Genomic DNA, 25,332 nt, shown 5'->3' with positions numbered 1-25,332 from the left:
TTAGCAGTTTTCAGAGCTGAATATTTCCTTTAAGACCTTCTTATTTCATAGGTCTTGATGGAACTGTCTTACTCAAATGTGTTTAATTGACCTTAAAGATACTTATACTGGAGGCCCCCACTGTATTCTAAACTCTGTGATGGAATTTTCTAGCAGATGAAGAAGTATTTCTTATTGTTTCATTTCAACTGTTTTATTACTACATTAATTTCTGCTTCCTTCTTGAGTTAAGATGTGTAACAGGTGGGCTTTTGTTATTCAGCCTTTTTATATCACTCGTGACACTTATTGACCTTTATTTCTGCATATTTTGACTATAAATGTTCCTGATAGTCTTGCATGACCTATTTACTATACCCTAATATGTCATTATTTCCCTTTTTTCATTCCCATTTCAGGGAATCTCAGAAATTGATTTCCACTTCAGTGATAATTTTGTCAATGTGTTCTGTATCTTTTTGGTTCATTTGGAAACAGGGAGACTAGACTTGATCATAATATTGAAGATCCAGGTGCATCAAAGATTAACATAATGATATAATTATATTGGGTTTTGCTTCCTAACATTCTAGTACCACTTCCAGCTGTCACTGACAATTTCAGAACACGTTCTAAAGTCTTTCTAAGGTTTGTTTCCTGACTTTTAATGACTAAGACTTATTGTTATGCATGCATAATTAGGACTGCTTTTCTAAATACTCTTTATGTTGTTTTTATTAATACTGAATTTCTCTTGTTATTTCATTATCCAATTATAGTTTAAAGCCAGCATTAAACTGATTAACTTGAATAATTTCATAGGAGCATTGAATTTTGTCAATTATTTTCCCATTTCTTTTGTGAGATCATAATACCTTTACATTAAGGTCCATAGTTCAGATGTATGCTGTCAATCTTCTTCCCTTAAAAAATTAATTACTTATGTCTATCTTTGTTTCTTACCTTCAAAATATATTAACCATGAAGAGATCGTGCTTCTTCTCATCTGTTTCTATCAAAGTCCGGTGAAGGTCAGTGTCCAAACTTCTTTTTTAAATTAATGAGTGCAACTGCAGCATTATTGTCTTCATCTGAATGCTTTTTGACAATTTAAAATAATTTGAGTTTATGATGCATTATTTCCTTTATTTCCTATATCAACACTAATTCAGTATACAGTATATGTCTATGGGATGCACCTATATTAGTACTTTAGTTCAGATCAGGACATACTTTTCAGGTCCATCGCCTGATTATCCCTAATTAGAATCACAGAATTTTTAAGATTGGAAGGGACCTGAGTAGGCTGTTGATCCAACTTCCTGCTAAAAACAGGTTTATCTTCAGTATTGGACTGGGTTTCTCAGCACTTGTTTCGGTCAGATCTTGAAAACTTTCAAAGATGAAGACTTCTTCATGTCTTTGGACGATCTCTTCCAGTTCTTAATGATGGAAAAGTTTTCCATACCAGATAGAGCCTCTCCTGTCTCAACTAATGCCTATTGCTTCTAATTCTCCTGTCATGCACTACTGTGGAAATTCTGAATCCATATTCTTAATGTACTCTGCATAGGTATTGGGAGATCCTTTGATTGCTTTCTCTTCACATGAAGATCTGGACATTTGATTGGAGAAGTTATTAGACTGATGGTTCATCCCTAGCTGATCCATACTGACTGTTTCCAAGAACCTTTTCTCTTTCATGAGTCAGTCAAAAACATTTAAAATAATTTTACCCTAAAATACGTAATTTAGCTGCTGAAACATAGTTTATGTTTTATAGTTCAGTCAACTCTGATGAATATAAAGGAAGTTGAAACAAAGTCTGGACTGTCCCCCTAAATAATTGAAATAGATTTTTAGGGAAAACACAGACTTATTTTTTGCCACCTTTAAAACTCAGTCCTTCAAAGATCTTTGCAAAATGTCCTGTATTGTTTACAGAACCACACATTTTAGGAAAAAATATTCTGTATTTATAAAAGGTGGATTAAAGAATTTTTCAAACCTTTACTACGGCTCTATGGTCTTATTAAGAACCTGTATTCAGCTGAAATGTCAGAAAACAAGTAATTTTTATTATTATTGGAAAAAACTGACATCATATGATGCCAAATGATAAGAGTAACAGCAGAAAAGACATGCTTTCTTCAAATACTGAAATATCACATTGGTAAGAATATATTCTAGTCCTACTGCAGGCTGAATTTTAATGGATAACCATGATATGCTGAGAGGTGTAAATATTTGTTCCTTATTTAATGCATTATTTCTACGTCCATCTGTTGTAAATGGCATTTTATGGGAATGAGTTCTTGAAAGAGGCAGTTTTACTGCTTATAGTGTGATGCAAACAGTATCACATTACATTCCAAATAGAACTGAGTTAAAAGACATAAATATATGTTTGCATTTGTGCACAGCTGTCCAGTTACATATACTGTTACAGAAACTCTTCAACATACTTATAATATGAATGATTATTAGGTCATTTGTGTGCATACCATTTTAAAAAAGTTTTGACCTCATCTGATACTAAAACATTAATTTATTAAGAATTATTTTGTATTGACCAATATTCTTTTATTTAAGCAGTTCCCTTGAAAATAATTAATTAATTAACCAGATTGCTTTTTTGTTCCTCTCAGCTTTACATAGAGCATTTAGTCTCAACCCTTATGCAGCAAAACACACATTATTTCATAATTGTACAGAGTACATGTCTACTCATCTCCATTAAGCAGAGCACTATCATTCACAACCTATTCACCACAGCCATTAATCATGTATATGCAGACAGTGAATTAGTACAAGACTTTTGCAGATTTGCTCTTAAAATAGATTTTTTTCTTTACTTTGAGAGTAGAGAATGTGAAGTTCCTACAATTTTCGTATTTGTGGACACTCTTTCTAGTATCTGCTTCCTCATTTCTTGAAATGAGGCATCCTCACAGTCTGTTTATTTTTGTCTCTCAAATTTCCTTCTGTTGTCTGTGGAACAGTGGAACAGTGGAACCAAATGTTATTGGAGAGAAATAAAGAATTTTTAGGTTCCCTAAAGACAAAAAAGTAAATTGGGGAGAGGAGCAAGCTTGAACTAAAACCATTCAGGTTTTTCTTAGTCAGGTGGGGATAAAACCTTTATTTAGTAAGGAACAGAGTGTTTTGTTTATTGTGTCATTTGAATTTTTAAAATTGCTTCAAGAATATTAGATTTACATTAAAATTTATTTACCATTCTAAAGTAGGGTTTTTTTAAAAGTATTTTAAGAAAATATTTAGTATTTTCCAAGTAAAATATTTTAATTACATGACGTTCTTCATTCACCAATATTTGCCAAATATTTTTTTTCAGGTAAAGTGATGCATCATGTTTGATTGTAATTCACAAAAATAATTAAAAAAACCAAACCCCGGTGAATCTCCAGGTTCCAGTGAATATACTGTCCTTTTGGCTTTGCTTCTGAGGCTTATTGCTCAAGAGAGCAGAAGTTTTAAATAGACTATTTATTTAAGAAACAATTTCTGACTCTTTACCATATCAGACTACCCTGAAATTGTAATGACACTGCTACTAGCAAAAATAGTTTGTCTCTGATTTTTTCCAAAGGTGAGAAATTAATTACAGTCCCCTACAATGAGGCAAAAGAAGAACTGTAGGAAGAAAGGTTTCTGAAGCTGTGCTCAATGGTAACAACATTTGTGTGCAAGCCTACACCAGTGGACTCCAAGACAGATCCACAGCTGGCCAAGACCAAGCCCATCAGTCACAGTGGTAGTGTCTCTGTAGTAACAAATTTAAGAAAGGGAAAAGTTACTGTGCGGGAGCAGGAGCAGCCAGGAAAGAGAGGAGTGGGAATATGTAAGACCAACTCTGTGAACACCAAGGCCAGTGCAGAAGGAGGGGAAGAAGATGCTCCATGTGCTAAAACAGATTCCTCAGCAGCAGTGGTGAAGACCGTGGTGAGGCAGGCTGTCCCCTTGAAGCCTATGGAGTTCCATAGAGGAGTAGAGATCCACCTACAGACCATGGAGGACCCCATGTCAGAGAAGATAGATAGATGCCTGAAGTAGCCTGTGACCCTTGGGAAGTCTGCACTGGAGCAGATTTCTGGCAGAACCTGTGGCCCTTGTGGAGAGAAGAGCCCACGCTGGAGCAGGTTTGATGGCAGTGCATGTGACCCCACAGGGAACCCACGCCAGAGCAGCCTGTTCCTGAAGGACTGCACCCCCTGGAAGGGACTCAGGCTGAAGCAGTTCATGAAGAACTGCAGCGCATGGGAAGGACTCATGTTGGAGAAGTTAATGGAGGACTCTCCCCTGTGGGAGAGACCCTATGATGGAGCAGGGAAAGAGTGTGAGTAGTCCTCCCCATGAGGAGGAAGGAGAGTCAGGGACAGCATGTGATTGACTGCAGCCCCCATTCCCTGTTCCCCTGCACTGCTGGAGGGGGGAGGTAGAGACTGAAGTTAAGCCTGGGAAAAAGCAGGGGTGAAGGTGTTTTATTTCTCATTATTTTACTATGATTTAATTAGTAATACATTCAGTTAATTTCCCTAAGCTGCATCTGTTTTGCCTATGATGGTAAATGGTGGGCAATCGCCCCTTGTCCTTATCTGGACCCATGAGCTTTACATTATATTTTTTCTCCCCTGTCCTGTTGAGGAGGGGAGTCACAGAGCAGCTTTGGTGGCCACCTGGCACCCAGCCACGGTCAGCCCACCACAGAAGCACAGAAAGACTGACAGCATGGAAGTGATTCACAGTTTGCAGTTGGACTCCATGATCTTAAAGATATTTTCCAACCTACATGATTCTGTGATACTATGGTCCAAAACTGACAGAGAACAGGTTGAAGTCAGACATTGACAAAAAGAGGTGAGCGACCTTGAATTGTCATTGCTTTTCTTTTGTTCAGTACTTTGTATACTGCATATAGAGAAACCGACATCATCAGAAATTTCTGTACATAGGTGTAACAACTTGAAGTGATTTTTAAACATTCAAAGAAAAAATGTATGGCTACATTTTTATTGAGATATGGCTAACACTGACTGGAATAGAACTGGCTTTTCTCCACACATTATTGTATTCTTTTTCAAATTTTATTATCCAGTGTATTAGTATAAATTGGATTCAATAATTATGTTTTATTGAAGAAAAAATCAGTATATATTTACTATTATCAGTATGTATTTACTAATATATATTTACTGAAATTCATTTATTGTCAAATAAAATAAATGTGCTTGAACAAAGCTTATCAAATAAGCTGAAACACAGGGGGAATTTTAATTCAATTTCAAAATAAACTTATTAATTCCCATGGATATGTTTGATGTTTTTTCAGAAGACAACCAGGAGTGTAACAGTAGAGAGAAGTCACTTGAGTTAAACTGGAAGATAAATGTGTCATATACTCTTTAGACATGTCAGAGTCCAGTGTTCTCAGGGTGTGTTGACAAGTGTTTTCCTTTTGACCATGTTAGCCTCCTAAATTAACAGAATGTGGTAGGTTCCTTGTTTTGTTTTGTTTTTTAATGGAGTTCTCTTCAAGCAAGTTACCTTTCACCTTCACCTGAAAATCATGGGATGAACATTTCAAGCTGCTAAGAATATTTAAAAGTACTAAGACAACACATATAAATGACAAAAAATTATAGAGATCCAAACAACCAGCCATTTCATTTAAGGAGGACGTTGTCATGATAAAGTGATATTACCATCTTGGGATATTGGGTTATAAGTAAGAACAGGCTTGCCCTAATTGAAGAATAATGCTATTTTGTTTGCATAATGTTTATCGTAAAGGAATAAGAAGCAGTAATAGTATTGAAAGCTATAGAATGAGCTGAAAACTAAAAGAGCCCACTCTAAATGGAAAATAATTAATTTTAAAAGAACTTTACTGAAAAAAAATTAAGACTATTTAATAGAATCAAAATAATATAATAGAAATAGTGTTTGAAATCAATATATAAATATTAAATTTATAAAATCCAAGAAAAATATCTTCATTACCAAAGAATTACTGATTTAAATTAATAAAAGTTCTCAGGTGGCTGGTATGCTGGGACTCATCTTTCCCAATTGGTTATGTTGTAATGAAATGAACATCTCATTGCTAATGCAGGTAGAAACTTCATAAACACACAAAAGAAACAAAACTCCAGCATAGAGTTTATTTTTATTGTGTAACCATTAAAATCAAGCCCTGTGGGATATGAAGATATTTGTTTCCTTGTGTTGACTTTAGGCAGACATGAGTTAACCTCTAGCATAACCTTTATAATCTGTGGTTATTTAAAACAGCATGTTCTGTTGCTGTTGTAAATTGGCCAGGGAAAAACTGAGGTTTTCTAGTCTTTGGCATGATTTCATTTCACAGAATCATAGAATTGCTTGGGCTGGAAGGGACTTTAAAGATTATCAAGTGCCAAACCTCTGGATGAACAGGGACACCTGTCACTACACCAGGTTGCTCCAAGCCCTATCCAACCTGGCCTTGCATATCCAGGAATGAGGCATCCACAGCTTACCCAGGCAGCCTGTTCCAGCCTGTCAGTAAAATAATTCCTTCCTAATATCTCATCTACATTTGCTCTCTTTCAATTTAAAGCCATCACCCCTTGTCCTGTCCTTACATGCTCTTTAAGAGGTCCCTCTCCAGTTTTATTTTGGGCCCCCTCTAGGTACTGGAAGGTTGAAATAAGATGACCCTGGAGCCTTCTCTTCTCCAGGCAGAACAGCCCCAACTCTGTCTGTCTGTCTTCACAGGGGAGGTGCTCCAGCCATCTGATCTGCATGGCCCTCTGGACTTGCTTCAGTAGGCCTCTGTCCTTTTCATGTTGGGGACCCCAGAGATGGATGCAGTATTTAAGGTGGGGTCTCACAAGAACAGAGGGAGAGAATCACCTCCCTCAACCTTCTGGTCACACTGCTTTTGATGCAGACGAGGACACGTTGTTTTTCTGAGATGCACGCACACATTCCTGGGTCATGTTGAGCTTCTCATGAACCAGCACCCCCAAGCCCTTCTCCTCTCATCTACTCTCAATCTGTCCTCTACCCAGCCTGAATTTGTGCTTGGGATTGCCCTGACCTGTGTGCAGGATCTTGCACTTAGCCTTTGATTCTTCTTAGTTTGAAATCTTTTATGGTTTAATTTAAATTAGAAACCTTCTTTTATACAGTTACACAAAATGTCTAGAAAATCCGTAAGTATTAATACATGCTCTATAACATTCTCTCTATATATGTTTTCATAATTTTTTGCATTTGAAGGAGTCTGTATTTATACAGTATTTAGGATATGTAAGAAAATTTGGAGTTCCTTGATCCTAGTAAAAGTTTTTTGAACCCATTCTTGAAAGAACTGTTGGATGACAGTGAGGACTACCACTGCAATTCTATGATTTCTGTTAAAGAGTTGCTTAAGACTACCTGTCTCATGGTCACAAAAAAGGCCTCAATGATTTATATAGTACTGATAATGAGTTGTACAAGTGCCTGGGTTAACTGTGGAAGAAAAACATTTGATACTTTAACTTTTCTTTGATTTAGCTAAACTGCACATTTTGCTGGAATGGATAGAATGGATAGAAAGGGAGTAATGGTAGGTGCCTCTGAGGTGCTAGTCAAAGGTGAATAAAAAGTGTGACTTAATCCTGATGTGGAAAAGATAGTCTAGTATCTGAAAACGTGGAAAAGGGAGGTCCCTGAAATTTCCAACTTCAGGAAACATTCTGCGTGAAGCATAGTTAGGATATAGGCAGTTCTTATTACTGGAAAATAAGCCACTTTTACATCAACACATTATTTTTATATAATGCATCTCTAATTAGCAGACAGGAACTGTATTTTGCCTATTGGTATTCTGTAACCAGCAGTAGAAATTTCAAAGAGTCTTGTCTTTATACTACATAAGAAATATATATTGAAACAGATGCAGTTTATAAATCTGCAGGTTAGGATTTATGATTAAATTGCTGTGCCTGCAAAAAAAAACCCCCACATTTCTTGGGAGTGCTAATTTAAGAAAGATGACCAAAGATAACTACGGTCATTCTTGTATGTTTAAACTTGAGCCATTTAATCAGGTTTTTTGTATTAAAAGAGGACCACAGAATAGAAAAGAAGAGACACATGCAATCTAGACGTATCTAGAAATCCCTAAAGGTTAAAACCTAAGGCATCATTACCTGTCAAAATGAAAAAGACCCAGCAGGATAAGACAGAACACAGCAAATTCAGGCTGTAGCTCACTCATAGGAATACACAGAACCTAAAGAGAAAACAGTGAGAGACAAGTCAGGAATTTCCAAGTAGTATTTCTACTCCCTGCAATGTCTTCAATAGTATTTTCTGTTCAACTGCTAATTGTGAACACTAGTTATATGTTCATAATATATTTTTGAAGAGAACAAATGCCATCAATCCTGCTGGGGTTCAGTTATCACAAGAGACACAGATTCTAAAACTCATTTTGAAAATTCAGGTCTCCTAGTACATCTCATTTAGTTATTCCTATTTAAAAGATGCAATCTTAAGTCCATCTCATGTTTGCAAAATTATGCACATGGAAAGTTTCAAGTTCAGTAAATAGTAGAAGTGGGAACTAAGACTCCAGCAAGAAATCTCAATCCTATTTTGTATGTATTGTCACTGTTATAATCTCATCATTTTACATCACCTTCTTTGGGCCACAAGAAGTTATTGGAATTTTAGATTAATTTCTGTACTGTTGCAGATGACTCTTGCTGATTTTTGATTTTTTTTTTTTTGAAAACTTATGGAAAATACAGAAAATTATTCCCAAAACTATAATTGAGTATGTCTATATAGTTTCTGTTCTGACAGTGATGGTGTGATGTTAGAAAAGGTTCAAAGGGTCCATTTAAAGTAATCCTAAAACAATAGCAGGCTGTGGCTTTTTGCAGAGTTGTATATTAATGGCTCTGTTGTCAAATTCAAAGCAGCCACTGAGCTGTAGCTGTTGTAACACTGCACAGAAATACAGGGATACACAAGTTAGTTACATTGCATTTTAAAAGCTGACAGATTGCTTTACAAAATATTGACTGCCCAAGACCGTAAGCTTTGACAGCTGCATGATATCTCTTACCTTAATAATGTGTCTTAAACACACAACCACCCTCATTTAATTTGGTGATTTTAATTTAAATTTTATGCAATTAAACATAAACAGATGCTTGTCACTATCAAATTCAAAATCCAAAAATAGTTGCACTTCATGTTTTAAAATATAAAAATAGCATAAACAATTGTCATCCCCTAAAAATAAATCTCTTGGGACACTACAGAGTTCAGTAATATTTCCTTATTTTTTATGTAAAATAAGTGAAGTCAATAAAAATTTTTCACTATTTCACTGGGAGGATGATCATGCCTGGGGTGAAACAATGTATTAAGTGCTTTATTATGAGTAAAGGAGAATGCAAAAATTTTCTTTCCAGTATGTAATGCTGTCAAAGTACTTTCAAGTATCATGGCAAAAATTCCTTTTCTCTTCACAGTCTCAGTGTATAATGAATGAGCTGTTAGACTATGGAAATAGAGTGTCACTTCCTTAAGTCCTGTGCAATTATACCACGTTCTGAAAGACTGGCTTGCTTAAGCTCACGGAACCCTTATGTGGGAATGTCATTTATGACTTTAGACTAACCCAAGCCACTTATTTAAGCATTTAGGAAGGTCAGGGTATGTAGATCTCATACAAAAACACTAAAGAACCTATTTTCCAGAACTACTTCAGCTTGAACAGTCTAAAATGAATTGTTGCCTCCAATATGAACTACTTGCCTAAATTTGGATGCCTACATATTTTCAGAAACACATCTAAACTTAGGCAAAATTATCTGATGTTGTGGTATCCATGGAGAATATCTTACATTGAAAGAACTGAATTGTATTATACTTGTTTTAGTCTGTGAAAATCTTTCAGCAACTCCAAATATTTTTGTTCCATCAAAAGAAGTGCAAAACATAAAATTCTGGTTAAAATATTTTCCCAAAAGCAAGGAAGCTTATTTCACAGTATTCAAGTATATAATTTCTTCTTTTTCCCCTGTGGAGGAATATCCCTGTAATCAGGCTACAGATACATTCTTTTTCCCCCAGTCTGAAGGCAAATCATTTAAAAAACTAAGTTTAGAGGTGTTTCTATACCAGAAGTCACCTGAACTAGGGCTTCACCTTGTCAACATCAATGCAGTCTTTAAGCCACTCAGTTCTCTCCTGAAAGGAGGACCAAAGAACATGGTGATGCTATTTTAACAAGGAGTTGGAAAAGCAGCCTCCTTATTTTTTACTCCAAAGTAACAATTTGTGCTAAATGAGTGGATAACTAAATTTAGTCATTTTCACCAAGACCACTTCTACTTTGCTGTATGGTACTATAAAAGTGAAACATAATGGAATTTTATTAGGGATACAATGAACAGAAAGGTAAATCTCTATTTTTCCTTTATAAAGTGTGGGATTGTTGTAGTCAGGTATGCAAAATTATAGGTTCAGATAAAACAAATTTACAGGTTACAGGGGATGAAAAAGGGAGCACAGCATTTATATATCTGCTTCCAGATCTTTCAGAGCACTTTGCAAATTCACTGACTAAAACTCCTAAATTATATATGCAAGAGAGGTGGAACGCTGCTTGTGTTCACAAAGGAGTGCTGTAATTATCATTCTAGGGCATTCATGATTCTTCACTTGAATGGTCCAAAATTAAGAACACATTTTTCTCCTGCCAGTTCTAGAGCCCAATTTTTTTTAACATTACGGAACCAACAGGCAGGGAGAAATCAAACACATTACACACTCCAAATAGACTGCAACATATTAAAACTATACAGATTTTGTAAAGCAAAACACAACATAAAATACATTTGCATAGAATGTGTGTATCACCATAGACGTAGTTGAAAACTCTGTCCTGTATTTCACTGTCTTCATTTATCACGCAATGATTAACAGAATAAAGAATAAATGACTGTTAAGAGAAAACCATCACAACTTATATGTGTTTCAATAGTGTCAATATCAGAGTCCTCCTCTTCAATAAACTCTTGTTTCTGAGAAATAAGTGGAAATTCTAGAAACAGTGGGATGAATCCAAGCATGAAACTTTTCTATTGAAGTCCATTACACTACCTAGTAGATTCCTTTGGGAAACTGTAAGAACCTGTGTTTGGGATTTTTTTCTAAATTAAATTAAAATGGCTAAAACAGCTAAAACAGTATAAGCACACCTTTTGTAGCAGCTATAGTAGACCACATGATGAATAAACCGTTGTTTATTGAGTTTTTGGGACTCTTAACTTCAACTTCTATTATTATAGAATAATTTTCCTTCTGGTCATTAAAACCAATGTTCAAGTATGAATAAAGTTTGATTAACTTATATCTAAATTGATTATTTATATGTACGCTTTTAAGGCAGAAAAGGTGGGGAAAATCTGGGGAAAAAACATCAAAGAGTAAGAAGAAACGTACTGACTATTTATACAACAAATAGTTGTGTTTTACCATGCTCTTTTTATAAATATACGTTAAACCATCCTGCTAAATCTTACAAGTATTTTTATTAGACATTTCTAGCCCAGAAGGACTTTTTTCTGACCCCAAGTCCTATTTTAGAGAAAAGCGGCGGATCACGTGCTGGACCGATCAAGATAGTTTGTACACACATAAGCTTTCATCCTGATTTCTGCCATCTAGAAGACGATCTTTCTAAAATTTAAATTTTCCATTATTTTGAAAATGAAAGTGTTCTTCTTTACCACAGAACACTTACTGTTGAGGACCTGAGTTGAGGACCTCTCATTTCTGAAGTACAACTTTCAGAATAAGGGATCCCTAAGTCAGCTTTGGCTTTTGTTGCTCAGTTCCCTCATTGTGTCTGATCAAAGTAGCTGACTTAAACTTCTGTTTCTCTGTGAGCAGATCATTCTTTTTACAGTCTTTGAAGTCACCTTGACTGCTAACTTTAAAGTTAGAAATAGTGTAATTTTCCTGGTGTCCAGAACACTTTTCTTTGAAAGCCTTGGAAAATAACAGGATTGTGCAACTGTAGAGCAGATACTTATAAATGAAGTGTGGTTAGTTTTGCTAAATTATTTAGACCAGCTGGAGGTGGTTTTGAAGCAAAAATACAATTACTAACTGACTTGTGTTTGGCATTCCCTTCAGTCTCTACACAAATATGGTGTACACTGGTGTTTGAGAACCCAGTAAATTCTCATCTATTGTAAATCTTGATTCTCAGTATGCCCATGTCAGCCTCAAGAAGCTGACAGCTTCTGCCTCACTGTAGGGCTCGCCTCTTAATAGGCTGCTGTCTTTTGATCTTACTTCTTTTGACCAGAGCATAAAATCCTCATTGCCAAGAACTGAAGAGTAGTCTTCCCAGCTTTAAATTTCTCTACTGTTCTTGAATGGATTTTTCTCACCCAGACTTTTTCTCACCAAGACTTTTCTCTCTCCTCTTTTCTCCTAAGCTTCTCTATAATTAGGAAAAAACCTCTATTGCTGTACACTCAGGAAAGGCAATGCCTCACATATAATTTTTAGATGTGTGTTACTTAATACAAAATGAACATATCTATCCTACACAAAAATTTGAAGAATAAAATTTATTACCTAACAAAGACCTCTAAAACAGTCTAGCCTGACAAATTCAACATATTCCACAAAGTATTTATTTTCCCTATTATAAATGGCATTTCAATCAAATTAAGTATTCCTTGAAAATATGATCATAGTCTATAATGATCCATTTATATTCTCGTATTTTCTTACAGAAGCTTTCATTTTAGAATTTGTAGAAGCTTTTTATTTAAAATATTTAAATTCCACAATATCAATCTAAGTGCACAATAATATTATAATCATCTTGTAAATAAAGTTGTAATAAATTTATTACCAAATAAATTAGCAACTTTCTCTTTTAAGTAGATAAAAGAAATTGGAATTGCAATTATGACATTTTCTAAAACGTGAAGAATTTGATACACACATAGGTTTAGCCTTCAGTACTGTCAGAAATCAAGAGAGACAAGTAGTAACCAATTTTGCATTCCCTGAAAAACATTTGCACCAAAGTACAGTGGCACGGGCAATCTAGCATTTCAGTAGCTCTAAAAGCAGCCAATAGTAGCTGCAAAGCTGATACCACCAGCAGAAGCAAAGAGGGAGAAATATAGCTTTCAGCTTGCCTAATTCCTGCAATTAGAAGCTTTCAAACAGAAACAGAAACACACAGATGTTCGCAGAAGGATTGCAAAGCCAAAGAAGGCAGGCCCCCTCTTGTGCCCTTCTTTTATTTGGAGAAGGGGAAACGGGAGGACTGGGGGCGGACCCGGGGTGACCGGCCAATCAGACACTGCTGAAGAGTTTGAGTTACATTTGGTTTTGCCCCTGCTTGGAACAGAGGAGTTCAGAGCACATGGCAGAGGCAAGTCCTGGTTTATTTTGGAGAGGGGGAAGGTAAGCTCAGAACAGGCAGCAGTAAGATGAGACTTACAGTTTGCCCAAATACCTATGTATCTGCAGTAGTTGAAACAATTTCTGAAATTATCCAGGTTTTCTTCTGAAATATGAATAATATATCTGAGAAACAACTTTTTTACATATAATTTCCCCAAACCTAATCTTATTTAAGTGTAGTTATTCCACCATTGAAAAATAAAAAAAATATGAAACAGGAAACGAAAGACTTGTTCCACTCTCCTCTTTGAATAAAACCCTATCCAGAGTTACCATTTTTATAAAATTGAGTGTGGAGAATACTGCAATACAATGTTACCACCCTTAAAAATTTTCCATAATGACTAAGCACTAAATGCAGGCAGCCATACAGATTCACCTGATATTTTTGTACAGGGAGAATATCAATCCAAAATTAAATTGTTTATCGTAACAGAAATATCTGGATTCAGCTGTTGTTAGGTGAATTTTAATACAATGTATTCTGGAAGGCATACATAATTTTCATTGTCAGTAGTTTGTATTTATTTTTTTATTTGAGGTGGTATGCTATAGCAGATGCCCAGTGCACGAGGCAGACACCCAGGAGGATGGCTGTACCTAGGTGGGTTATTGGCGCAGGACTGCATTTGTAAATGTGCTGCAGCACATTGTTCTCAGTCATAGTCAGGTAAAGTGCCTTAATGTCAGCTTTACTATGAATGCAAGATGAGAAATTATGTCTCCTCTGACACAAAGTTTGAGGGGTGAGAAAAGTTGGTAAGCAATCCAAGATAAGGCAGACTGATACAAAAGCAGTCTGTCAACATCTTGTTAATAACCTATACAAGAAAAGATACTTTATTCTAGATTATCACTTCATATCATGATGGCTTTTGATGTTAAACTTTGAGCTTAAAAATCATAAAAATATATGGGGTTTTTTTCAGGAACACCTCCAGGAGTACATTTTAATCTCTTAAGGAGGGGAAAATTTTGGAGGGAGGTGTGGCAGGGCAAATCACCCCTCTCCCCACCACAGGTGGCCGGTGCAGATACAAGAGATAACCCAGGCGGGCAAGGCCCAGCAGGTATCTCCTGGCACCGAAGTTCTGCCACCTTAACAGATGCGGGAAGAGGTAAAAAACATAGGTAACCAAAAGGCCTGTTTTACACTACAAAAGTACTACAGTTTATCACAGAGGCAGAAGTCTCCTACACACACCCTGGGAACATGTGAGACGATTTCTTCCCAAAGCTTGGATGTAACTTCAAGGTTACTTTTTGGGAAATTGAGGGAAAGGATTTCGATGTATGCCCCTTCAACAATTTGGTGGTAAGAAACATTGGATCCTAAGTTGTACTATTTCTTAGCTAGCTGAAAAATTAATGGTACCTTTAATCCTGCAGATATAATACTAGTATTCCATTTTGTCTTATTCCTGTGTAGTAATAGTCTGGTTTAGGTCTTATGTCTGTTAGTTTTGTGTCTATTAAATAAAAAATTCATTCTATAATAGACTGAATCAGCCATTATTAAAAAACTTGCAAATGAGAGTGGGTCTTGGGGTGTTGGCCACCTCAATAACGCGACTGCCTGCTGCCAGAGGCCTGGGCAAAAGGCAGGGACTTATCTAAACCCACATCATCCATTCATAACAGGAGGGGAAGCAGATGGTCCAGGCATCAGATCATTTTATCATCCAGCCAAGGTCAACCCATTATGGTTCTTTTTGGTGAACAGTGTAGGGCCTGAGGAATTCAAGACAAGGAGAGGTAATGGGCAAAATAGGGACTGAATAGAGCTAGAGAATGAAGAAGAAATTTCAGTTGACATATTGTAGTGATGGGACAAGGCGTGGAATGAGCGTCAATTGTCTGCTTTCACTCAGTGTTGTGATTATGCTATTTTGATTTTGGTGTGGGGAATCCTTTTTTTTTTTAAGTGAGTGAAGTTTGTGAAATTTGAGAAGATTGTGTGATGAATGTGTATCTTAATGATAATTCTTAAATATGTAATTCACAGAGGTGAGTGTGAAATTTATTGGGTCTCCATGGCAGGGTTTTGGATGTGGGGTGCTGCAGGGGTGGCTTACCTGAGAAGCTGCCAGGAGCTTCCCCCATGTCCTACAGACCAAACACCAGCCAGCTCCAGGATGGACCTGCTGCTGGCCAAGGTGAAGACCATCAGTGGAGATAGTAGTGCCTCTGGGATAACATAGTTAAGGAGGGGAAAAAATCTCCTGCACAAATGTAACCTGGAGAGAAAAGTGACAATATGTGAGAAACAAATTTGCAGACACAAAGGAGTTAAGATGAGTGGGATGGTTCAGGTGTCAGAGGTTCCCGTGCAGCCTGTGATGAAGATTATGGGGAGGCAGATGTCCCCTTGTAGCTCATGGAAGTCTGCAGTGGAGCAGATATCCACCAGCAATTTGTGGAGGACCCCATACCGGAGCAGATGGATGCCCAAAAGAGCCTGTGACTCCATGGGAAGGCCACGCTGGAGCAGGCTCCTGGGAGTAGCTGTGGCTCTGTGGAGAGTGAAGCCCTTGCTGGAGCAGGTTTGATGACAGGACTTGTGACCGCATGGGGGACACACTGGAGCAGTTTATTCCTGAAAAACTGCACCCTTTGGAAATAACCCGTACTGGACCTAGGTTTGAAATACAATTCCAAAGTATTCTCCCAATACACAGACCCAAACTTAAATCCAGATATCATCAGACTGTCAAATATGTTTGGATTTTCTAGAAGGACCTTTCTAGTTCCATTCATTCTACATGGTCCTTTGCTTGTCTCTATAGGCGTAAATTAACTCTGAAATGCAACAGCTTAGATGAGGATAGAAATGATTCCTGCTTTGATCCTGCAATGAGCTGACAGTTCATTGCAGACTGCTGTGAAACCTTCATTTTGAGGGGTATTAAGAAAATTCAGGTGCAGCTCCAGATTGGTTCATTGGCAGATTGCTAAATTAGGAATAAATGAATCAAGTCTATTTTTTTAATTGAAGCAATAGTCACTACATATAAAGAGAATTCCTAAATCCTCAAATATATAACAATTGTTTTGCTCTATTTCATCAACTTTTAAACCAATTGACCAATATCCATGCTAGAAAACAGTGGCACTTGGAGACTTTCCTGTTCCTGTTGACAGCAACCATAAAACAAATTGTATTTTAGTATAAACTGGAAAGTTATAAGTTTAGAAATATGATTCTTTCACAGACTTAAGAGAACTTCCTATACTTATTTTCATACAGAGAACAAACCAACATGCATATGTACAGAATATAAAAACTTGTTTAGGAGGGCATTAAAGATTGTTCAGAGTACATGCCCGCTCTCATGTCCATCACCATGATACTTGTATCAGAAAGATACCCCAACACACACCAGAAATCTTGATTGCTTGCATCTTGCTGTGTCGCACTTTCGACACGTCATAGTCTAAAGTCCTTCCTGAGAACAGAGACTCCCAACTAAAAAAATTCCTTTCACCTTCCTAGCAGCTTTCTTAGCTCTGATTACTGTTTCTGTCTCTGGGTATTAAGCTCCACATTTACTGTTATCCTAAACAGCCTCAAAATTATTTCATAAAAATACCTGGACTTCGTATTTTCACAAAAAATTTAGTTCAATCAATTCTTCCTATAAAATGCAGGTAAGAGTTCTGTAATTAACATTTTTGCTTTGTGACCAGTCTAAGAGATCATGTAGGAATATAACGGAAAGAGATATAAATCCATCCGTGCTTTTTTAGCCTCTCTGGGTCTAGCTTTAAAGAGGTATGATTTTCTTCCTTTTTCTCCCTCTTGTGAAAGTTTCCTACTGCCCGTCCTTCTCTGCTTGAAGTAGTATTTTAAAAAGAAAACCCACAAAAAACCCAGTGTGATCCTTGTGTTCTACTGATCCATACTATTAGCAATACTGTCATATACTATTGCTGTTAACTCTGTATATTCACTGTTTTCAAATAAAAATACCATGTGCTAACTGCAATATTGTAGCTGTTTATATTCTTTTAATTGTGGACGTTACCTGGTGGAAAATAATCTGATGTGAAATAAATTTAAAGACTTGCCTTGCTGAATAGGTAGAAATTAATTAGGAACTTTAAAGAAGTAGTATTATTTAAATTGTCTGGATGGTGGGTTTTTTTGATGACTTTTGCTGAAATGCATGTCTAGTCATGTAATTACTTGAGAACCTGGAGTGAACTGAAGAAAAGTGTTCAGAATTGATATATCTCTTGCAAACTCTGCTCCTGGGCAGAAAAACATTCACTGGAGATGAGAAACCCCAGAGTTGATCATTGAGGCCAATTAAATGAATTACTGTAGAAGAGCAGAAGAAAATTCATGAGTGACATCTAATCTATTCTAATTTAATTGAACGGAAACTTAATGTGGGTAGTTTCAATGTCTGTAATGTATTGTGCAGTGTATCACACTTTTAGAAAAACATTTTCTGAGATCTGCAGTCAGTTTAGTGTTTTGTTAGAGATATATTATATATTGTTCTCCATTAGAAATATTGTTAGAGAAGCCCCACGGAGATAAATGTCATTGTGTCATCTTTGTATTTTGTACAGGGAGACAAAGGCTCCCTCTGACCTGCAGGCACAAATTGTAATTTTTATGAAGAGTGCTCTTTTCCCACAGATAAACCTGTTAGCTTTTGTCAGTTTGAGAGGCTATGTCACAGGGAGAAAAATTGTTTATATTTTAATTCCTTTCACAGAAATATTTGCAGCAAGCCAGACCTTGAAAAAAAAAAAGGCAACAATGAAAGATGGAGATGCAGAATGGACAGAATTAATGTCTATACAGATCTTCTACCTTGTTATAAGCTGAAGTGTGGTTTGGTTTGTATATATCTGCTTTGTTGCATGAGACACGAGGTACTACTTATGCTGACATGCTAGTTACTTGACCTAGATAGGAACTAAGAGCAGGAAAAGAACATTTTTGTCAAATGATTCTTTACTTTTGCCTTCATTATTGGAAATTCCTAAGTAGTCTTTGACTTTTTCTACTGTCTCACAGTACCTTAAAAATATGTGTTATGTTGTAGAGGAAGGGAAATATAATGCAGCTAGTATCGACTCAGGTTCTGCTGTCTCTTATGCTGCCCCTTGTTCAGTATAACACTACATTTTCTTCTTGGCTCAATCTGCCCCTTTTATATTGGTATTATGGTATGTTTAACCATTGTTAAACATACCATAATACTGATTGACAAGAAATCTATGATTAATGTGTCTCGTGTGAATGTCACAGCTGAGGTCTCAGTCATTTTCTCCTTTATGAATCTTTATAAACCACTTAAGATATCTGCCTTAATATCTTTTAAAACATTCACGGAATCATGGAATGATTTGGGTTAGTAGGGACATTAGAGATGATTGAGTTTCAACCCCCCTTCCATGGGCAGAGACACCTCCCACTAGACCAGGTTGCTCTGAGCCCCATCCAGCCTGGCCTTGAACACTTCCATGGATGGGGCATCCACAGCTTCTCTGTGCAACTCTAGTAAACCTGGACAGTGAGGAGTTCATATGTTGCTCTGCCTGAAACAAAGATGGCCATTCCAGTGGGTAAGTTAGAACAGGGTGTGGCTGGAAAGGGGAGGTGAGGCAGCCTTTTTCTGAGGCAAACTTCCCTGTTCTGGTCAATGGAGACTGCATAACACAGAACAGTGGAAGTGCAGGAATGGGATCAAGGAGGGGGCAAGACTCATAGAGGGGGAACAAGACCAACAAGAGACCCTCAAAGCCCCCCAGCCTATTTCCAGAAAGGTCCAGAAGAATGGGCTGTACATGCTAAAACATTTACATGACGAGTGAGAAACCTAAGCGTATGGTGGGGAAAACTTACCTATAAAAAGGTACCCCCATAAAGCTAAGGTAGTCTGGACCCAGGACTGGTGATCTTCTCTCTTCTTCTCTCTCTCTTTTAGTCTCTTATTCTTCCCTCTTTACTTTCACACTTTTATTTCTCTCATTATTAGAAAGTAGGGGTAAGAAATATACCAATTTCCACAAGAAGTGTGTAGCTTACAAATAAAACTTTTTGAATTTTTTCTTTTTTTTTGGACCATTTTGACTTTTGCTCTTCTTTTTCAACCATTTTAAACTTTAATGTAACACAGTGGTTCCAAGATTGCATACTGTACATAGTGTTCTTGCATGTTTTGTGGACAAATATTTTCCTGTTTGCTCTTCTTTTGAAATGAAGTGTAGCTGAATTCATCCTTATAAGAACACAGTTTTATGGGATTTCTGTGGGTTTTGGGATTTTGTTTCTGGCCAAAGTAACCATCATAACTAAAAGACAAATATTTCATGTCTTGCCTCAACATCTTTAAAATACTTTTTTTTTTGACCAAAAAAACCCCCTGTGTTGTTGCTGTTGTTATTAGTACCTGTACAGTGAAAAATAAATTTTGAATCATACTTTTATCCTACTTTTACCCTAATATGTACTAAATGAATTTTTTAAATACATTTTCCTAAAAGGATCAGTGTTGGGGTCTCCCCCCCTGCCATGGAGCCCTGGGAGATGGGCCCTGGAGGGGAGACACGGGGTTTCCCTGCCCTGGTCAGCCTCATTCCCGATTGGTTGTTTTGTGTGCCCCGGTGTGGCCAAGGACCCTGGGGTCCCGTGACTGCGGAGTTCCTGAGCTGAGCCCCGGCCATGCGGCTGGAGAAATAAACATCTCTCAAACATCTACCACGAATCTGTCCATATATACTTCTTTTCCACAGGACTCCTGGTTTGAAATATGCTTGTTACAGTAATCCCCGCTGTAACAGATCAGTGCCTTTGTGCTAACATAAAACTGAGTGAATAGACACTGCTTGTATTTCCATAAATTCTAAACTAAACTTAATTGTTCCATGGAGAAAAAAATATTAAAAAAAAAATTGTATACATCAAATAGAAATTTAAATATCTGTAAATAAAAATGGTATAAATAGTATAAAACAGTTATTTTTATCAATTGACATTTTGGTTCATTGGGCTGTATTAAAGTAAATATATGGAGTTACTCAGGCTACTGGAATAGACATTTATTATTTAACTGTATGTACATTAGAAGATGCATGACTGGTGAGGAAGTCTACATCATTGATTAGATTGGGCATCCTGTGATTCAGCTAATCCAGGTTCAGATTTTTTTTTGCTGTGTGATGGGTTTTAAAAGCAATAGCTCTCTAAAAATACAGATAGAAGATGAACAGAATTTCAGAAGCACCACAGCATTTAAGTACTGTTAAAATCAATAAATATTAGTAGTGAGATCCAAAAATGCACTTAGGTATCTGAAGTACAAGATAGTCATCTGAGACCTAGAGGGTTATTCAAATGCATTTAGGTACTGAGAGTCAGAAGGTATTTTAAGTTTGCACTTGTCTTGATGCAGTGAAGACCCAGGAGATACCGCTGCTGCTTTAACTGAAGAATGCATTGAGGGGTGCTCCCATTTCCTATTGTAAAGACTAGGCTGCTTTTCAGTTGGGGTAACTGTTTTATGGGAAGAAACAGGACAACAAGTATCTATGAAATTTAATATTTTGGCTATTTTACAAGAAGAATCAAAACATGGCTTCTCATTTTGAAATAATTTCTGCTTTTATCCAAGGTTCCATACAAAATCTAGATTAGTGTACAGGTCACAGGGCTGACTTGCAGCCCCTGTAAGCTAGTAATAAGAATATATACAGTAATCTAATAGCTAGAATATGTTCCTGCAGCCTAAGAAGGCTCAGTTGAAAAGTAAGGCCAAAGTTGCTGACTCGATGTGACCATAGAGAAAAGGGATATAAGCACTCTCCTCCTCTCCTGTTTCTGGTTTTCTTCAAACAAACAAACAAACAAAATCAGACTAGGCACTTCAAGCTTATGCGCTCTCACTTGTCTTAGCCCCTGCTAACTTTTAAAACTTTGCCACATAAGACATTGTGCTCTTATAGATCACTTTGTGCAATTTTACGTTTTTTGTGTACCTAAATATTTCTAAGAGATTTACTTTTTCTGCATGTGAGCTTTTCTATTTGTTCAATATAACGATATTTCCCAACCTTTCCTTGGTATTTTGAGGATTGTAATAATGATGGCAAAGGGATTACATTTTTCTGTAACAAGAAAAATATAAATACCACATATACAATTCCTAGTATCACATTTCAAGAGAAGATAAGCTCATTCCAGAGAACTGCAGCACTGATAATCTGTGTCCTCACAAGTATAACTACTGAAGTGAGCAGTATTTTATCATTTTGTCATGAAACTTTCTGGACCATGTTTATGGTTGAGCTTACTATATCCTTTCATGAATTATGGGCAGATACACAGTTGTTGGACTAGAGACAGTATTTTTCAAAGTGCAGTCAAGGTCAAAATGAGCAAATTGAAACAAGCATGTTTCTAACAAATATCTTCTTCCGGAATAAATAAAGCAAGCCTGATCCTTCAGTGTGGAAGAGCAAACTGGCACAACTTCAGCCTTTCAAAGGAAAGAAAAAATCAGTCACATGAAAATTGTCCTCCATATTTATAAAAAAGGACCATATAAACCCCAAAGATTAATTATTTGAATTTGGAGAAATAAATACTACAATAATGCTAAAAATCTGGAAGTAATTAAAGTTTGCTGATGTCTTTAGGTCATCCTGTACTTATTCTGTTCTTATTCATCCTTCTTTCTCTAAAAATCAGCTATTGACCACTGTTAAAAATGTACTATGGATTTTTAGATTGACTTAATACTGAGAGAATACTTTTATAATATTAAAATATGTATTTTTAGGCTAAAGGTCAGACTGAGTCTCAACTCCAAAAAAGTCTGAATAGTCTGTTTTCCCTCCAACTTTTTGATGGTTTATGTAATATGTCAGTGGTGGTATATAGACTTGGATGGACATTCAGATAACAACTTCTGGTGTCTCTATTTCACTAAATCACATTGGGACAGTCAATTTTAAGGTTTTTTGGTTAAGAAGCCTGTATTCCTTTGAAGTATTTCTTGATTTCCATCTTTTAGAAGGATCTATGTTTTTTTTGGTTTCTTTACCAAAAAATGTAGGTCCTTCTAAAAGATGGAAATCAAGAAGTACTTCAAAGGAATACAGACTTCTAGACTGCAGTTTCAGAGAACTAAGGAAAATAAAAAAAAGTAGACATATCTTGATGTGGCACTTGGGGACATAGTTTAGTGGGGATCTTGGTAGGGCTAGGTTGACAGTTGGACTCGATGATCTTAAGATTATTTTCCAAATGAAATGATTCTATGATCCTATACTGTGAGTTGCTAACTCTCTTTGAATCAAGTCAGTAAAAGACTAGTTTATTGCCCCTGTACTTTAACAAAACCAACAGAATAAAATACATTAGGCTAAAATTCTCTGAGCAAACCATGATTTAATTTGTTGAAAAAATTAAATTCTGAATATAATATTTTGATGTTCATAAAAGGGGAAAGAAAAATAGATATACAAAAAAAAAATGTAGCCCCTGTTTTTTCAAATTTACATTTTCAGGGGAAAGCAGATAGTTTAAAACAACTTAGTTTAAAGCAGTGCTTTCCATTGAAAAGTGTATGTGTGTATATGTGTGTGTGTGTGTATTTAAATAAATTTTAGTTTGGTGCCTTTGAAATTCTAGGCCTTATGATTATAGATGTTTATTTTAGGATTAAATGGTAAAAATTAAACAGACATCTGTTTTATCTGAGGTGGGGAAAAAAAGGAAGGTAATTAAGTAACAGTGCTTATTATGTGAAAAGAACTATATTTATCAGAGAAATATCTACATTTCAGAGCAAACACTCAGTTCTCAAGAATAAATGCAGATTTACCCAGACAAGATAACATAAATAATCAAATCTGAATAATCAATATCACAAATATTTGTTTAAAAACTCTGGAGAAAAATGTAAGAGCCTCACATTTGCTTAGCAAAAGGTCATCATTCTCCATTCTGTATAAATGTAGTTGCTTTGAAATAGAATGAAAAACTGATCTAAAATCCAAGCACATTATTGATCTTTCAGTGACAAAACAATCTTTCTCATCACAGCAAATTTTCTCTGGAGGTAGAGAATATTCATCTGACAATTATGCAAAAAAACCACCCCAAAACATTTCATGGGCAATCTTAAGATTTGCTGATTTTTCATAAACCTTCTTATATTGTGAGTCACAAATTGACACTAAAGCCCAAGTCAATACTATATGAAAAAAATGTCATGAACATTTGAAATGTATCTCTTCCTAAAGTGTATGGTATACCCATTAAAGCATCTAAGAGCAGATTCTGAGTCAGCATACATCAGCTTTCTTCCTACAGTATGGGCATCCAGCTCACTGATTCTCAGCTGAAGTTTTAAGCTGAAGAATAGCTTCCTCTAGCCTTAATTGACTCAAAAGATTATGGTTATACCGTGACTACTAGGTTTTCTGGATCTTTACTACATACTTCTCATGGATAAACATCAGTAATGAGCTTAACTCTCTAAGTATTTTGCTAAAAGTTGGTTGTATATATATACAAGAAATGTGATACACCAAATTTGAATTTTCACTTCAAAGTCAGCAGTTATGTGCAAGTGAAAAACACCGTAAAACTATTAATGCATTCTCAAAAGAGGAATGTTGAATGAAAGCAGATTTTACAGATGATATTTCATTCCTGCAAAATATTTTCTTTCTGGAACTAGACTTCATAGTACCTCATTCAGTGATATTGAGATGTCTCATCTTTAAATTTGCAGTTGTGGGTTCCACTTTTTCTTTCAAGGGAGGGTGAAAAGCAGAACACTGGCTTATTACATACACTTCATGGTCCAGTATTAGTTCCTATTTTTTCCTGAATTATATCACTATTTGTGTAAAAGAAATAAAATTAAACAGTAATAGAGTTAAACTTACTCTATCTCACAGGGTAGCCGTATGCTTTCCACTGCTTTGCAAAGTTTTATGACCATAAATTAGTAAGGAATTGTTTCATCTATCCACAATAATACTTAGTGTATTCCTGGACTGTTAGATAAGTAAAAGTTAATTTTCTCCAAACTAAAAGCCTTTTAATTTTAAGTAGTATGTTCATGGTTTTGTGTTCACAATGCTAAGTCTTGCAGTCTCAGAATATGTGCTGGTTTAGGCTGGGATAGAGTTAATTTTCTGCTCGAGCTGTGGTTGGATTTGTGCTGAAACACTGTTGATTAGTCAGGGATGTTTCAGTCATTGCTATGCAGTAGTTGCACAGTGTTTTGGCCTTTGCTGCCTCTCACCCCACCCCAATGGGGGTGTACAAGGAGTTGGGAAGGAACACAGCTGAGACAGCTTACCCCAAGTGACCCAAGGCAGAGCCCGTACTCTGTGGTTTACATTCAGCATAAAAGGTTGGGGCAAGGTTGGCTGGGTCAAGAGCTGCTCAGGGCCTGGTTGGGCTGTGGTCATTTGGTGCAGAGCAACTGTTTCCATTTTCATCACTTATCTTTCTTGGGTTTTATTTCTCTCCCTTTTTTACTTTCTTTCTCATTAAAAGGTTTATTTTATTGCAATTATTAAACTGTTCTTATCTTGGCCCATGAGTTTTCTCACTTTTACCCTTGCATTTCTCTTCCCCTGTCCTGCTGGGTTTTGGGAGTAAGTGACCAGCTGTGTGGGTCTTCATTGTTGCACGAGGTTAAACCACGACACAATGAAACCAGACATAATGCAGCTGACTGATTTCATTATGTAAACTCTCCTCCCCCCAGTCCCCCAAAAAAACCCTGAACAAGATGAAGGAAAAAGGAGGAAATAAGGAAAACGCAAATGCATAGGATTTTACTTTTAAGGAACATTACTCAAACA

The sequence above is a fragment of the Corvus hawaiiensis genome, chromosome 5 (genome assembly GCF_020740725.1).
Source record: "Corvus hawaiiensis isolate bCorHaw1 chromosome 5, bCorHaw1.pri.cur, whole genome shotgun sequence".
Taxonomy (NCBI): Eukaryota; Metazoa; Chordata; class Aves; order Passeriformes; family Corvidae; genus Corvus; species Corvus hawaiiensis.
Note: the sequence above shows the minus strand (reverse complement) of the source record.